The 16,325-nt window shown below is 41.7% G+C and overlaps 1 long non-coding RNA gene across 2 annotated transcripts; it reads right to left on the minus strand.

Moving 5' to 3' along the window:
* Positions 1–1,310: 1,310 nt before the first annotated feature.
* Positions 1,311–16,325, minus strand: LOC308626009. 2 transcript variants are annotated; one of them, XR_014017183.1, is made up of 4 exons: positions 16,049–16,325; positions 15,120–15,237; positions 14,057–14,225; positions 1,311–2,497 (listed from the first exon to the last, which is right to left on the minus strand). It is a non-coding gene; the product is annotated as an uncharacterized lncRNA (long non-coding RNA). The 2 variants fall into 2 exon arrangements; XR_014017184.1 differs by lacking the exon at positions 1,311–2,497 and adding an exon at positions 8,008–9,838.

Raw genomic sequence — 16,325 nt, forward strand, 5'->3', positions numbered from 1 at the left:
TGAGGGAAATACGAGATGATGGGAATAAAAAACGGTTGGTGCTGGTGATGCTTTGCTGTTTAGAGATAGCTTGAAAAGAGCTGGAAGGAATAACACAAAGAAACAAAGGTGGGGACTTCCCTGGTGGCGCAGTGGTTGAGAGTCTGCCTGCCGATGCAGGGGACACGAGTTCGTGCCCCAGTCCGGGAAGATCCCACATGCCGCGGAGCGGCTGGGCCGTGAGCCATGGCCGCGGAGCCTGTGCTCCGCACCGGGAGAGGCCACAACAGTGAGAGGCCCGCGTACAGCAAAAAAAAAAAAAGAAACAAAGGTGGAAAAGCAGCTGTTATTATGATTTTGTAGTAAAAAGAATCTCCATTTATTAAAATTCTTCCTACCCCCTCAAAGCTAAAGTTTAAAGCTACCTCCTTTCAGACAACATCTGGTTGCCCCAGCTAGGAGTGAACACCTGGACCCTCTCATACAGCATTTATGTGCCACAGTTAGGTGTTGATAACTCTCTGTGTGCCTAATTTGTTTTACCAGGGTGCAGGTTCCTCAGGGGGAGATATAATGTCTAAAGTTACTTAGCGCCCTCTGTAGATCCAGAAATGACCTTAAATCAACTTGTGTGATCTTGTGTGATAACTTGTGTGATCTCAAGCAAATAACGTAACTCTTCTATGCCTCAGTTTCCTCAATAAAAAAGGAATATTAAATACTCCCCTAACTGGGATTTGGGGATTATATAAAAATTAAATAAAAAATTAAGTAAAGTGTGTAGTATGCTGCTTGGCACATGATACTCCAAAACATGTATTGTTTTACATATGTATATATATATACACACATTATATATATACATATAATCATATATATATATGATTGCCAAACATTGATGATATGCCATTCCAGGGCCACCTGGCTAAGGTGAAAGAAGAAAGAGCAGTGCCTGACATGCTTTCTAAACACATACCCCTCCCTCTCTCTCTCCTTCTCTTTTTGTCTGTTTAGTTTTTATTGTGTCCTCATCCCAAGGGAACCTGGCTAAGAGGTAGGGAAACTAGACAAGAAAGCACGTTCCCTAGTAGTCAGATAAGCTTATAAACATGTTCCTGCGACACTGGGAGCCCTTCTAATAACAAACCTTGCTGGCTGCTGTCATCCCCTGTGCTGTTCTAGAGGGGCTACGAAGTGATCTCATTGTCAAGGCCTTTGGTTTATAGAAACATCTTTGCCATTAATCAAAGACTACAGGCTAATTGACATCACACACTAGAATGGGTCCAGAAACATCTCAGGCGCCACGCAGAATACAGCAGCTTGCTCCATGTTGCTAAGGTACTCTTCTCTGGGTTTCTAGGGTAATAGGCATCTTGACATCCCCAGGTTTGTATTCAGGCTATCCCTAGTATGATGATGACAGTCTGCGGCTATACCTGAAGGTCGGTAATTTCTGTCACTCTTCATGACTTTGCTGCATTCCTTGCACACTGCCCATCCTTTCCACAAACCCCTACAAACTGGCCTCACCACTCCTTCAAGCTGTTCTCGGAAGACAGCATGACCTCCTCACTTCCAAGTGCAACATCCTCCTGCTGCTAGACTCCGTGCAGACCTTCTCTGCGACGTTTCACACTGGGTAATGCCCTGTTCCTCCTAGAAGTTTGCCCTTCGTTGGCTTCTTCGGAATAACACTCCAGGTCTCTTCCTCTCTGGACGCTCCTCCTTTGTTGCCTTTGCTCACTCCCACCTTCTGTCCCTTAAATATCAGCGTTCCCCAAGGTTCTGCCCTGAGCTACATTCTTTCCTTGCTCTCTATATTTATTCCCACTTGAATCCATCCACTCACATGCTTATTAAAATAACGGACCAATATAGAAAAGCCTAATGGAGAAAGTAAAAAAAAAAAAATCACACAAAACATTAAAGGTGACATTTATCATCTATCTATATTTATGCATATAGTTGCACGATTTTATCAAAATTGGATCATTCTATACTTGTGTTTAAATCGATAATATGGTTTGAGTACTGTAGGTCAACACAGGATTTTTGCCATCACTTTAAGTGGACCATATTTTTTTTTTTTTTTTTTTTTTTGCAGTACGCAGGCCTCTTACTGTTGTGGCCTCTCCCGTTGCGGAGCACAGGCTCTGGACGCGCAGGCTCAGTGGCCATGGCTCACGGGCCCAGCCACTCCGCGGCATGTGGGATCTTCCCGGACCGGGGCACGAACCCGTGTCCCCTGCATCGGCAGGCGGACTCTCAACCACTGCGCCACCATGGAAGCCCAGTGGACCATATTTAAGTGTATTAGTTCTTTGCTAGGGCTGACAAAACAAAGTATCACAGACTGGGTGGCTTAAATAATAGAAATTTATTTTTCCACAAATCTGGAAGCTAGAAGTCTGAGATCAAGGTGTCAGCAGGGTTGGTTTCTTCTGAGGTCTCTCTCGTTGGCTTGTAGATGGCCATCTTCTCTCTGTGCCTTCACATGATCTTCCTCTGTGTATGCCTATGAAAATGGATTAGGGCCCAGCATGTTTAAAGGCCATATCTCCAAATACAGCCATATTCTGAGGTACTGGGGATTAGGATTTCAGTATATGAATTTGGGTGGGAGGGGACACACTTCAGCCCATAGCACATATATTTTAACAAATAATTCTTCATTCATACCATTTTTTTCCCAAATATTTAAACAATGCCATGAGAGTTGTCTTTCTTCCTTGGTTTTGGAATTTTCCTTTCTTGCCTTTGATTAAGGATGAATAAAGGTCCAGACCAAATGTCAGATTCCATATTAGTTACAGTATTCCTTTATCTGTGACCCCTTGCTCTATTGTGTATACCATCATTGTGGCAATTGTCTGCCTTATGGGAGTGTCTTTAGTTACCTTCTGGATGCTACATTTAATATCAGAGACTAGTTCTTACCCGTCTCTGCACTCCCATAGTCTAGCACATGCCTGGGGCTCTGAGGATAGATGGATAAGATATAGCTCATCAATATTACTCAAATTTATCTTGGGTGCCCAAAGCTTTTAAGGTTCAAACCTTAAATTTTTCATATCATTTAGACTCCTCTTGTCTCCTTTTTTCTTCCCCATCTCCTCTTCTATAGTCTTGTTTTCAGCCTACAAGAGATTTTTCAAAGCTTTGCCTCAAGCTCACTGAACATCTGTGTTAATCTAGATAGTTAGATTTGTTTCATTATTAAGATACCAAAGCTAAAAAAATGGAATTTTTATTACTTACTTTCCCTTTTGCCAGGAGGATGATAAACATTTACCAGAGAAAAGTTGATTGAGATCATGGTAAGTTTTTCTTGTGATGATGGATTTACATGTAGACAGAGCCATCCATCATGGGGCCTCGACAATACTGATGTGTAACTTAGCACTTTAACCTATTTACATTTTTCTAGTAAATTAAACATGTCTTCTTCTGTTCCAGGTATTCCATTTCTTACCTGTGCTTGAAAATGCCCATATTTTGCCTAAACCTCAACAATCAACCTTGCTAATAAAGTGCTGCTCTGAGTATGAGGATGTCCCTCATCAACAGAGGACAAAGCCACAGAGTGAGAATTATAACTAATTCTCACTAATTATAGAATAGGAAATGTCAAAAGAGAAAGTCCCTTACATTTGGTGGTTTCCAGAGGATAGATTTTTAACTGAGAAAAATATATTGTTTGGAAATTCTTTTATTCATTTCGAAATAAACTGGGGTATGGAGATAAAAAGGTAATCCTGTTCTTCCAAAAAATATTAAGAAATACTGCAGGAATATAAAAAAGTTTAGATAATGATATAATAAAGATATAAAAACTCCCTCCTATCAGCCATGCAGCTTGGACTCCTGATCCTCGTTTTCTTCTTTCCTTCCTCCTTCTCTTGCAAAAAGAATACCCTGAATTTTGTGTTTAGCATGCCTTAGGGTTTTGGGGGGAACTTTAGTATATACTTATATATGTATATAATCATAAACAGTATATCCTGTAGTAATTCATATAAAAGATATATTTTTGTGACCTTCAGCAAATTTCTCTTTTCATTCAATATATTTTTGAAATTTATGTTTATTATTATACTTTTAATTATTCCATTTCACTCTATATAATATTCTATTGAATAAATAGCTCACAATTTATTTACCTAATCCCCTATTAATGGACATATAGGCTATTTCAAGTTTTAATTTTTTTACTACTTAAAAAACAACAACAGGACTTCCCTGGTGGCACAGTGGTTAGGAATCCACCTGCCAATGCAGGGGACACGGGTTTGATCCCTGGTCCAGGAAGATCCCACATGTCACGGAGCAACAAAGCCCATGCGTCACAACTACTGAGCCTGCTCTCCAGAGCCCGCAAGCCACAACTACTGAAGCCCGAGTGCCTACAGCCTGGGCTCTGCAACGAGAAGCCACCGCAATGAGAAGCCCATGCACCGCAACGAAGAATAGCCCCCACTCACTGCAACTGGAGAAAGCCTGCATGCAGCAACGAAGACCCAATGCAGCCAAAAATAAATAAATAAATAAATAAAATTTTTTTAAAAGGTAAGCTTTATAAGAAAATAAAAATAAATAACAACAACAATGCTTCAGTGAATGCTCTTGTACCTGTCTTCCTAATAGTACTAAAGGCCTAGATGGAGGCAGTATATAAGAATTCTATTGTTTCACTTCCTCACCAGCAGTGGTATTCTTTCAATCGTGGTTATTCATCATCATCAACATTTACATAAAGACTGTGACAAGTATGCATATTTTAATCCCTACAGAAACTACTAAAAAAATAAGGCAAAGAGGAATAGGTTAAAAGCCCATCGATGAGTTAAAATGGAATATTGAATTTTTTTTTGATAAAACCAAAAGGAGTAACAAAGAATCAAAATATCAGAGCAGACAAATAGAAAACAAATAAAAATGGTAGACCTAAATCCAACCATATCCATAATTACATTAAATATACATGTACTAAACACTCTCATTAAAAACAGAGACTGGGGCTTCCCTGGTGGCGCAGTGGTTGAGAGTCCGCCTGCCGATGCAGGGGACACGGGTTCGTGCCCCGGTCTGGGAAGATCCCACATGCCGCGGAGAGGCTGGGCCCGTGAGCCATGGCTGTTGAGCCTGTGCGTCCGGAGCCTGTGCTCCGCAACGGGAGAGGCCACAACAGTGAGAGGCCCATGTAACGCAAAAAAAAAAAAAAAAAAAAAAAAAAAAACAGAGACTGTCAGATGAGGTAAAAAAGCAAGACTTAAGTACATGCTGTTTAATAAATTACCTTTATGTAAAGTTTCAGAGGACTTGAAAGTCAAATAATGGAAAAATATGTACCGTGCAAACAGTACACATAAGAAAACTGAGCTGGCAAATTAATACTATAAAAAATGACTTCAAGACAAGGAATATAACCAGAGAAAAGAAGAACACTTATAACAACAAAATGGCCAATTCATTGGGAATATATAACAGTTAAACAATTATAAATGTATATGCTCCTAATTACAAGGCTTAAAAAACATGAAGCAAAAACTGACAGAACTAAAGGGAAAGTAGACAAAACATTGCTGGAGATTTTAACACCTACCTCTCAGTAACTGTTAGGACAACCAGAGAAAACAGTAAGGGTGTAAAAGACCTGGCAAAATTATCAACCATCTTGAACTAGTTGACATTTAAAGAACACCACACATAAGAATGGCAGAAACACATTCTTTCCAAGTGCACCTGGAATCGTAACAGGCTGACCATATGCTTGAAAATAAAATGAGTTCCAACAAATTTAAAAGGATTGAAATCTTACAGCCCATTCTCTGACCTCAAAATTATTAAATTAAAAGTCAGTAACTCTAAGATACTTAGAAATTTAACAACTCAGTTCTAAATAAACCATGGATAAAAGAAGAAATCACAAGGACAATTAGAAGATACTTTGAATTATGATAATAAAGATACAACATATCAAATTTTGTGGGATGTAGCTAAGGAGATTCTTGGAGGGAAATTTATAGTTTTAAATATTTATATTAGAAAAGAAAAAAGGTTTACAATCAATCTAAGGTTCTACCTTAAGAATCTAGAAGAATATGAACAAATTAAACCCAAAGTAAATAGATGGAAGGTAATTATAAAGGTAAGAACAGACATAAATGAAATAGAAAATAAACAATAGCTTAAATTAACAAGGCAAAAATTTGGTTTTCTGAAAAAAAATAATAAAATTGATAAACCCTTAGCAAGATTGATTAAGAAAATTGCCAGTATGTACAATAAATGATCTTATGGACATTAAATAAATAATGACAGAATATTATGAACAAACTTATGACAATATATCCAACAACTTAAATGAAATAGAAAAATTTCTTTAACAGTATAACTTACCCAAACTGACACAAGATGAAATAAAAAATAAGAGTAGTTCTATACCTTTTGAAGACATTGAGTTTGATATCATAATCTTTTCCTCAAATAGAACTCCAGAACCAAATAATTAGCTGGTGAATTCTATCAAACATTTAATAAATAAACAATACCAACCCTACCAAACCTTCTCAAAAAAATAGATGAAGAAACAATTCCCATCTTGTTTTTATGAGGTCAGGAGAATCCTGAACTCAAACTTGACAAAGACATGACCTCCCCCCACCCCCGCAAAAAAAAAAATCAGTAGCCAATAACTCTCATTAACATAGATGTAAGTTTTTTCACAAAATATTAGTAATCCAAATCCAATAATATATGAAAAGGACAATGCATTTTGACCAAATGAGGATTGTTAGAAATGTAAATTTTAGCATTCAATTATCAATCAATGTAATACGTCATATTAACAGAATAAAGGAGAAAATAAATTATCTCAATAGATGCAGAAAGAATATCTTACAAAATTCAGCATCCATATATATAAGAACTCTCAGCAAACCAGTAGTAGAGGGAAACCTCCTCAACCTGATAAAGGCATCTATAAAAATCCCAAAGGTAACATCATATTTAATGATGACATAGTTGTTGCTTTACCCCCAACATTGGGAACATGCAAGGATGTACACTTTTTTTTCTCTAAAACAAAACAAAAGAACTGTAAATAATTAATTAACTCTAGTTTGCTGGTTTGCTTTTCATGGTGGCACGGGTTAGCAGTTCCAAAACTTTTTTGTACTCTAGACTTGAAGAAATGAATAAATACATTGAGAATAATGGAAGGAATGAGCTACAAATATAGAAAGTGAGAAGCATGCATTACAGCTTGTAGTTTTTGATTGGAAGTGCATTTTATCAGTTTGAAAACATGGTTTTTAGCATTGACAAAAATAAATATCTGTGCCTATATTTTAATATATATATAAATAGACAGAGATATATAAACACATATGTGTTTTCCACTAAAAGGAACTAGGACCCCTTGGAGAAATGACAGATTGCAGGGCTGGGACAGGAAAAGTACAAGGGGAGACTGGAACATATGATTGAGGCAGTTAGGGAAGCAAGTGCTCAAGGAGTGACTGGGTCATGTCAAATTTCACAGGAGTTAGCATGAAGGGGCTCATGCTAGCCAAACCTGGAACAGTTTGAATGTCAAAATAACTATTGACAGATTACAGTTGTAGTTATTTATAACTAAACAATAGATTAGGGCTTCCCTGGTGGTGCAGTGGTTGAGAATCCGCCCGTCAATGCAGGGTACATGGGTTCGAGCCCTGGTCTGGGAAGATCCCACATGCCGTGGAGCAACTGGGCCCGTGAGCCACAGCTACTGAGCCTGTGTGTCTGGAGCCTGTGCTCTGCAACAAGAGAGGCCGCGATAGTGAGAGGCCCATGCACCGCGATTAATAGTGGCCTCCGCTCGCCACAACTAGAGAAAGCCCTCGCACAGAAACGAAGACCCAACACAGCCAAAAATAAATAAATTAATTAAAAAGAAAAAACAATAGATTATATCCCATTGAATAATAAAAGTATCTATGAGGCCATACTGATATAAATAAACCAGTGAATCAATAAATAAATGGGGAAGAAAAGAAAGGTCTTTCTTATGCCAACAAAAGTGGGTAGGGGGGAGAGAGAAAGATAAAGGAAAAGAAGAAGGAAGGAAGGGAGGAAAGGGAAGGAAGGAAAGGGAAGGAAATAGAATCAAGAAATCAATAGATACTAAAATTAGTAGGTGAGAGTTTGATAAAGAACAAGACATTTGCAGTCTTTGTATTTATTAACTACAAAGGAAAATAACAACTTTTTATTGGAAAAACCTAGTGGAACCTCCTTACCCTAGTAATCAAAATGAACATCATGAATATTGGGACAAACCAGCACCATGGACCTTTGGACCTGATGCTGAGAAAGACACATCACTTCCCACCAAAAATGCATAACCTGATTTTTCTTCAACATATCTAAATGAGCTAAACAGAAAGGTGGAAAACAATCTTAGCTTATTAACAAAAAACAAAAAAACAAAAAACCAAATTGTACCTATGTTGTTCCAGAAAAGATGTAAGATAGCTAAAGTAAAAGTTGACATTTTGAAATAATTTTAAACCCAGAAATAAGTCTGTACTAGAACAAATTAAACTGTCTCTTAAGGTGAACTATTACTACAGGAACAACAGAAAGTTATAAAAATGAAAATTTCTTTAAAAAATATTTGTATCTTTATCTTATTAGATCATCTATAATTAAGAATATGCTGGATATTTTTATACCCCAAATAGGGATAATCTTCAGGTTTCACTAATGTACAGTTATGCAGATGTTTGTAGGAGAAAAAGGACACACCGGTGTTCTGAATTAGCAGTTAGGCTATTGACCCCCCCGAAGAAGTCCTTCTGAGTAGACACTTATAAAGGTCTCAATCTCCTTTGAGATTGAAAGAGAATGATATAAATGGTGAAAACTGATGAGAAAAGGGAAAATAATAAGAATGCCAGTAATACCTGCTTATGAGTTTACTACTGACAAGCACTTTCACATATTTTTTTGATCTCACAACCAACACTTGAGGTGGGTAGGTTTCAGTTATTCATTCCAGTGAGGTTTTTATTTCCCACAAATGCCAAGGATGCCAAGGAAAGTTTGTTCTTGGATTTGGTTTCTATGTATTCAGAAAATAAATAAAAGTCAAACAAGTTTTTTTACTGACTAGCTTTAGTTCAGAAATAGCATTAGACATTTCTCAAAATCCATTCTTTACAGAGGAGACAAGAAATTTCTGAAATCCACTTTGGATTCTTTTGGAATTCTTTCTGACTAAGCAGCATTTTTAGTTAAGAGAAGTGTTTCTTTGTTTTGCTCATGTCCTTTGAGGAGCAAATGGGTATTGACTGTCCAGATGTAGGTGTTCTGAAAACCAGGCTGGGCTCTCACCATTGGAACCAGACTTGCAGAACTCAGAACTTTAGTCTCTGTGTCTTCCTGCAAGGGTTAAATCTGAGGCGTGGTAGAATTGTTTCTCATCGTCCATAGGATGCTTCTCCTTTTCCCGTTATTTTACCAGTTAGTGTTCTGATGCATATTTTACAAGTAATCAACAAAATAGTTTTGGAGCCTTTCTACTTCTTCATAATTTTTGCTTCTTTAAACCTGAGTGCATATTTATTTTGCTTCTCAATTAATAAGTGTCTGTACTTTGGGGTGTCAGTTTAGCCTTGGGCTGGAGACACATTCCAGCTTTCTCCAGCAGCTGCAGCTGGAAGCAGTATGGACATGCTTCTTCGAAATCCTGCGAGGAACTGCAGGCCCAGAGGCAGCAGCAGGTGTGACCCACGCAGGTATCTTGTAGTTTCAGCAACGTTGCCTTCATGCCTGTGGCTGAAACCTGATGAGAGCCCCATTGTGGATTACACTGTGAAGAAATGCCAGTCGAACCCAAATGGAGTGACATTGTACAAAATAAGTGGCCTAAACTCTTCTAAAATGTCAAGACCAAGAAACTAAAAGAAAGGAGGTAGAACTGTTCCATATTGAAGGAGTAAGCGCTAGGTATGAAACCTGGGCTGGATCTTGAACCAGGAAAGATTAACTATAAAGGACATTATTCAGACAATTGATGAAATTGGATTATGGACTGCATATATGTGTATATACAGTTTGCCTATAATTATATGAGCCTGGAGAAGGATATATACTAAATTGTTAACATTGGTTACTTGGGAAACAGTAGGGGTTAGGGATGAAGGGGAAAAATACCACACTTTAAAAAAGCATACAGGATGAACAGGACGCATGACACGATTCCATTTTTATTAAATGATACGTGTGTGGTGACTTCCCTGGTGGCGCAGTGGTTAAGAATCCACCTGCCAATGCAGGGGACACAGGTTTGAGCCCTGGTCCGGGAAGATCCCACACGCCGCAGAGCAACTAAGCCCGTGTGCCACAACTACTGAGACTGCGCTCTAGAGCCCGTGAGCCACGACTACTGAGCCCGCATGCCACAACTACTGAAGCCTGCGGGCCTAGAGCCTGTGCTTCGCAACAAGAGAAGCCACCGCAATGAGAAGCCCATGCACCGCGATGAAGAGTAGCCCCCGCTTGCCCGCACACAGCAATGAAGACCCAACGCAGCCAAAAAATTAATTAATTAATAAATTAAATAAATCTATATTAAAAAAAAATCTGCCTGCCAAGGCAGGGGACACGGGTTCGAGCCCTGGTCCAGGAAGATCCCACAAGCTGTGGAGCAACTAAGCTCGTGTACCACAACTACTGAGCCTGCGCGCCTAGAGCCCGTGCTCTGCAACAAGAGAAGCCATCGCAATGAGAAGCCCACATGCTGCAACGAAGAGTAGCCCCACCTCACCGCAACCAGAGAAAGCCTGTGTACAGCAACGAAGACCCAACGCAGCCAAAAATAAATAAATAAAATAAATTTATATATAAAAAACATGATACGTGTGTGGATAAAATGAATTACATAACAGATGGTCAACAAAATGTTAATGACTATTATCTTAAGGTAAGGGGAATTTGAACAACTTTTACATTTTTCATATTTTTGTGTAAGAAAATTTTTTGTAATACAATGGTTTCGATGCACATGAATTATTTTTATTAAAATCCTAAAAAGTAACTTTTTGGTGTTAAAAGAGCCAAGAAAAAGTCACTGGGGAAATTATAAGTACATTTTGGATTAAATTTTTTCTGCCTCATCCAATTTTTTTCTTGCAGTGCTGAGGTTATTACTTTAAACATCTTACGTGTTTTGACACAAGATGTTCCCAGATGTGCTGAGCACGTGTAAAACTTGGAGCAAACTCTCTGGGTTGGAAGGAATTAGGGTGCCTGATTCTCTGAGGAATTTTGTCTGCTATGGGAGCTTCGGCAATTATTTCCTGAGCTAATTCCTGAATTACCACCCCTGAACTCTCAAAAGACATCCCCTTCTGACATTTTCAAAGTTCTCCTTCTAGGACTGGGTCCCTTTGACTTACATTTTTTTTTTTTGCGGTACACAGGCCTGTCACTGTTGTGGCCTCTCCCGTTGTGGAGCACAGGCTCCGGACGCGCAGGCTCAGCGGCCACGGCTCACGGGCCTGGCCGCTCCGCGGCATGTGGGATCTTCCCGGACCGGGGCACGAACCCGCGTCCCCTGCATCGGCAGGCGGACGCTCAACAACCGCGCCACCAGGGAAGCCCTGACTTACGTATTTTGACCACACAGGTGCACACTCATCTTGGCCTCGAAAGGTATACAAATCATCTGTCTTGGGATCTGAATGTCTTCCCCCTTCACCGGGGATAAGACGGTACTTTCTCCTGGCTGCCTGGAGGTATTCTGAGAATGACCAAGGTGGGTTTGTGGAATGCTCAGGTGAAAGGAACAAAGCTCTAATTTTGTTAATAATGTAACCCCTGTTGTCGGTAAACCCACTGAGGCAGATGAGAACAAGGAAAGATGTGCTGGAATCAAAGATACCGCCAACACTGAAGGGAGGGCCAGCCTGGTGCTCTTAGGGTTCACGGCTGTGGTAGCTTTAGGAGCGTGGCCCAATGTAAAGAAGATGAAGAGTTAATGCTCCCATAAGGACCTCCCAGCTAATAACAGATGGGTTGGTGGACAAAGTTCAGCAAACTCGCCCTTCAGGTGGGGAAACTGTGAGGCAGGGTCTGTACCACCTCCCACAGTTGCCTGGAGGGTCTGAGCTCCAGCCGCCCACAGTGGCAGCTTCTCCATGCAAGCTTTATAGGCTCACCCCTCCCTAGCTCACTTCCTGTCTCAGCAGTGGTTTATGGAATCCTCTCCCAAGTATTTGCTCTTGAATCCTTGTCAATTCCACTCTAACTGGAAACATCATGTGTTTTCCCACCCTTCCCATCTCCTTGAGATACTAACCCCTCTTGCCCTGCCTATCATATTGTCAGAGTCCTGGATCTCACTTTGCTACAGTCTAGGCCTCATAGATATCCCTTTCCGCTGAAATCAAGATACTCTTCCCTACTCAGTTGGCAGTGAGTAAAACACGGTATACTCTTCCACTGTGTAGTGGAATCAGACATGCATACCTGGCCCTCAATCCTGACTCCGTTACTTACCAGCTGTGAAACCTTGGGCAAATCACCTAACCTCTCTGACCTTCGGTTGTCTCCTCTGTGAAAGAAAGGTAACATTCCTTACCTTGTCAGGTTGCCCTTTTGATTTAATAAGTTAAATGTATAAAGAATCAGGATATTGCCTAATACAAGAAGATATTCCAGAAATGATAGTGATTTTTATTACATAATTTTCTTCCATTACTTACTTTCTTATGTGTCTCCATCTTGTTTTCCCAACTAGACTGTAGCTTCTCTGCCATATTCAACTTCTTTATCACAATGCCTTGCACATGACAGGCACTAAATAATCATTAGTTATCAGTTTTCTAAAGCTTTAAATCAGAGGATGCACTCTTTCAATTCAAGATTCATTTATGAATTATTTGTTATTGTGAAGCATTCTCAAGGAACTTTTTGCAGGTAACTCCTTTTCTGGGCCTCAAATTTTCTCATTCAAAAAACAAATGTTTTGGTCTATAATTCTGGATGCACTGAGGTCCTTCTAGCATTAAAGTTTGGAAGCTATATATTCCTGAGGGCAAGTACTGTATGTTACTCTGCTTCCTGACCCTTCCACACTTACTATAATGGTGGTCACAGACTAAGTGACTTCCCAGTGCACGGAGAATAGATTCCAGGTGCTTCACCCAGCCTTTCCTCTAACTTTCATCCTGTCCCTCACTCCATTCCAGCCAGACTGTGTTTACTTTGCACCCCTAGAATTTTCCAAGCTTGATCTGACTTGAGGTCTTTGTACTTGCTGTTTCTTACCATTTGGCTCTCTGCTCAAGTGTCTCCTCCACGGAGGTCTCTCACTCCACCCCAGTCTCTCTATCCAACAACCCTGCTCTGTTTTTTTGTTCATGTCACGTCTCTCTGAAATTGTCTTATCATTTATTTCCCATTTTTGGTTTGCATTTTATTTGCATTTATTGTTTTTTCTCTCCACCTCTCCCTCTAGCCCCCAAATATAAACTTCTATCTTGGATCCTTTTATATCCCTGCTGCAAAAAAAATACTTCGTACAAACTAGACCCCTAAATAATTGAGAAATGACTGAATAAACTCTACCACACCTTACAGGGTAGTTTTTAGGTGGTGAGTTAAAATCCATGGCTGTCATGCCAGGTTCTAGTGAATTTAAGTATATGTCCTAAGCTAATTAATTGCCATAGGTCTGAGTAAACATGGAGTAGGAAGAAACAAGGAATTCTTAGGAAGACAACTGCAAACAATCATATCAGCTTATCTAGAAACTTGCTGGCAGTGGGAAATTTAGAGATAATTTTTAAAGATGTAATTCATTTCTTTTTATTACGGAAAATTTCAAACATAAACATGGACCCTCTTGTGCACGGTGGTGGACAAACCCTAGGGTAGCCGCTCATCCTAGTATTCAAACCCTTGTAATATCCCTTCCCCGAGTGTGCTCATCCTAGTATTTACACCCGTGTAATATCCCTTTCCCTGTGACTTGCTTTCTAACGGATAGAGTATGGCACATTTGATGTCACCCCTGTGTGATTACCTTGTGTTATATGAGATTCCATCTTGCTAGCAGGTTTGCTCTGGAGACTCTCCTTGCTGACTTGATGAAGTAAGTGGCTGTGCTGGCCCATGAATGCCAGGTGCCACCTAGGAATTGAGGGCAGTCTCCAGTGGACAGCCAGCAAAAGCCAAGGTCTTCAGTCCTACAGCTGCAAAGAAATGAATTCTGCCTGTGACCCAAGTGAACATGGAAGCTGATTCTTTTCCAATTGAGCCTCCAGATGAGAATGCAGCCTAGTCAACACCTTGATGGCAGGTGTGAGACCCTAAGCAGATGACCCAAGTGCCTGGACACCTGACCCACAGAAACTGAAATAATAAATCTGTGTTGTTTTAAGCTTCTAGGTTTGTGATAATTTGCTGCCACAGATAACTAATAAAGATATATCTATCACCCAACATAAACAATTTTCAAGTTTGCCGATATCTATATCCTCATGTTTTTGGGGGGTGGATGGGCTGGACTGTTTTAAAGCACATGCAGATATTTTTGTAAGTTTCTCTAACAGAGAAGGACTATTAAAAAGCATAACCATGATACCAGAAAAATTAAGGGCTTAATTGAGAACAAGAATAGGAGTCTTTTTTTCAAGCAACCAAGTCAATGTATTTAGTATATTAACTGGACACCTGGAGAAAAGGTGCTTGCAATAAATCAAATAACATCCTGTTGATCCCATGAGCTAAAGGATAGGAAAGCATGGGAGAGTTTTCACTTGAATTGTCTGAGGTTTGCCAGTTGTTTTTTTAAAAATCAGTACAGCCGCAGAGTACTTAATTGTCCCTACAATGTGCTCATTGGTCATACAATATCTAAAACCATTCGGACCCATTTCTGACTAAGCTCCTACCCATTCCCCTAACCTGCTTTAGAATGGATCCTGGTAAATACCGTTTTTATTCATAACTCCTTATAATTTCATGTCCTACTCGAATTGCCATTCCCACCACTTTTTCCTTACTACAGGAAGCTCTTCCCAACTGGCCCTAGTTCTTTTCCTCTCTTGGATAAACCAATCTCATTTCCCTTTGACACCGCTCACCTAGGCAGCGCTTAATAAGTGAAATTCTCAGGGCTCTGTGTTCAATCCCATCTCTACCACCCGGGCGGTTTGTGATCTCTGGCAAGTAGTCGGCTGGATACAATAGTGCCTCGCAGGGCTGTCGTGAAGATTAGATAAAGAACGTGTGTAACGTGTGAAGCGCCCAGCACCGAAAAGGCGCAGCCGAACCGCAGCCCTTCCCTTTGTTGGTTTTCATCTCCAACCAAAGAGCACCAGAACGCTCAGCACCGCGCCTCTCCCGCCCTCGTCGCGGAGGATGCAGGGATTTGTAGTTTTTTGGTCCCCTAGTCGCGTTTCCTCTCGGAGCCGGACGGCGAGAGGAAGAACTACACGTCCCAATGGGCCGTGAAAGGAAATTGGGGCGCGGAAAACCGATCGTCCCTGCCCCGTCTTCGCTCTCGAGGCCCACCGGCTGTGCCCACGGCGGGAGGGTTCAGACCCCGCTGCAAAGCCAGGGCCGAGCGCACGAGCAGATCCACGGGGACAGTCGGGCGGGGCGGGAGATCACAGCGGTGGCCCCTCTGCCGCCGTGGGAGCTCGCGGGGGGGAAAGGAGAGAAATAAAGCGAGCAAATTGTGAGCGCCCGTGTCGGAGAAGTGAGAAAGGGCAGGGGAAGCAGCAACGCACGCAGAGCCTGGCTGCCACGGGGCTTGTCCTCCGGGAGGGCGCTTCGCTGTCCCCTCCTCCCCGCGGGAAGCCTGGAAACCCGGCCTGGAAGCTGGCCGGGCACGGAGACTCCCGCCCGCAGCCCCCATCCCGGAGTCCGGCCCGCCTCGTGCAGCGCCTCCCCATCATGTCGCCAGGGCACCCCCAACCCACTCCCGGGCAGCAGCAGAGCCCCCGCCACTCGAGCACGCGCCCCGCTGGGGGAGGGAGAGGAAGAGTCGGGGCGGGCAGGGGAGGGTCACCTTTCCGCGCCGGTTCCTCGGGTCCCCCGGAGTCGCCAGAATGGGTTTGCGTGTTGCTGCGTAAATGTGTGTCCCGAGGCGGCAGCGGCCGCCGGGAATAAACCGGGAGAAGCCGGGAAGCGGACAGAAGTCTGTGGGAATGCGCGCGGCGGGGCATCAGGTGCCCGGCCGGAGAGGCCCTCGGGCGATGCCGGAGGGAGTCCAGCGCCCGCCCCAGGGCCTCGCCTGCCCTGCTGGTGGGCACGGGGGCGGGGGACCCTTCCGAGCCCGTGCGGGC

This window comes from Mesoplodon bidens (assembly GCF_964165515.1).
Source record: "Mesoplodon bidens genome assembly, chromosome: 12".
Lineage (NCBI taxonomy): Eukaryota > Metazoa > Chordata > Mammalia > Artiodactyla > Ziphiidae > Mesoplodon > Mesoplodon bidens.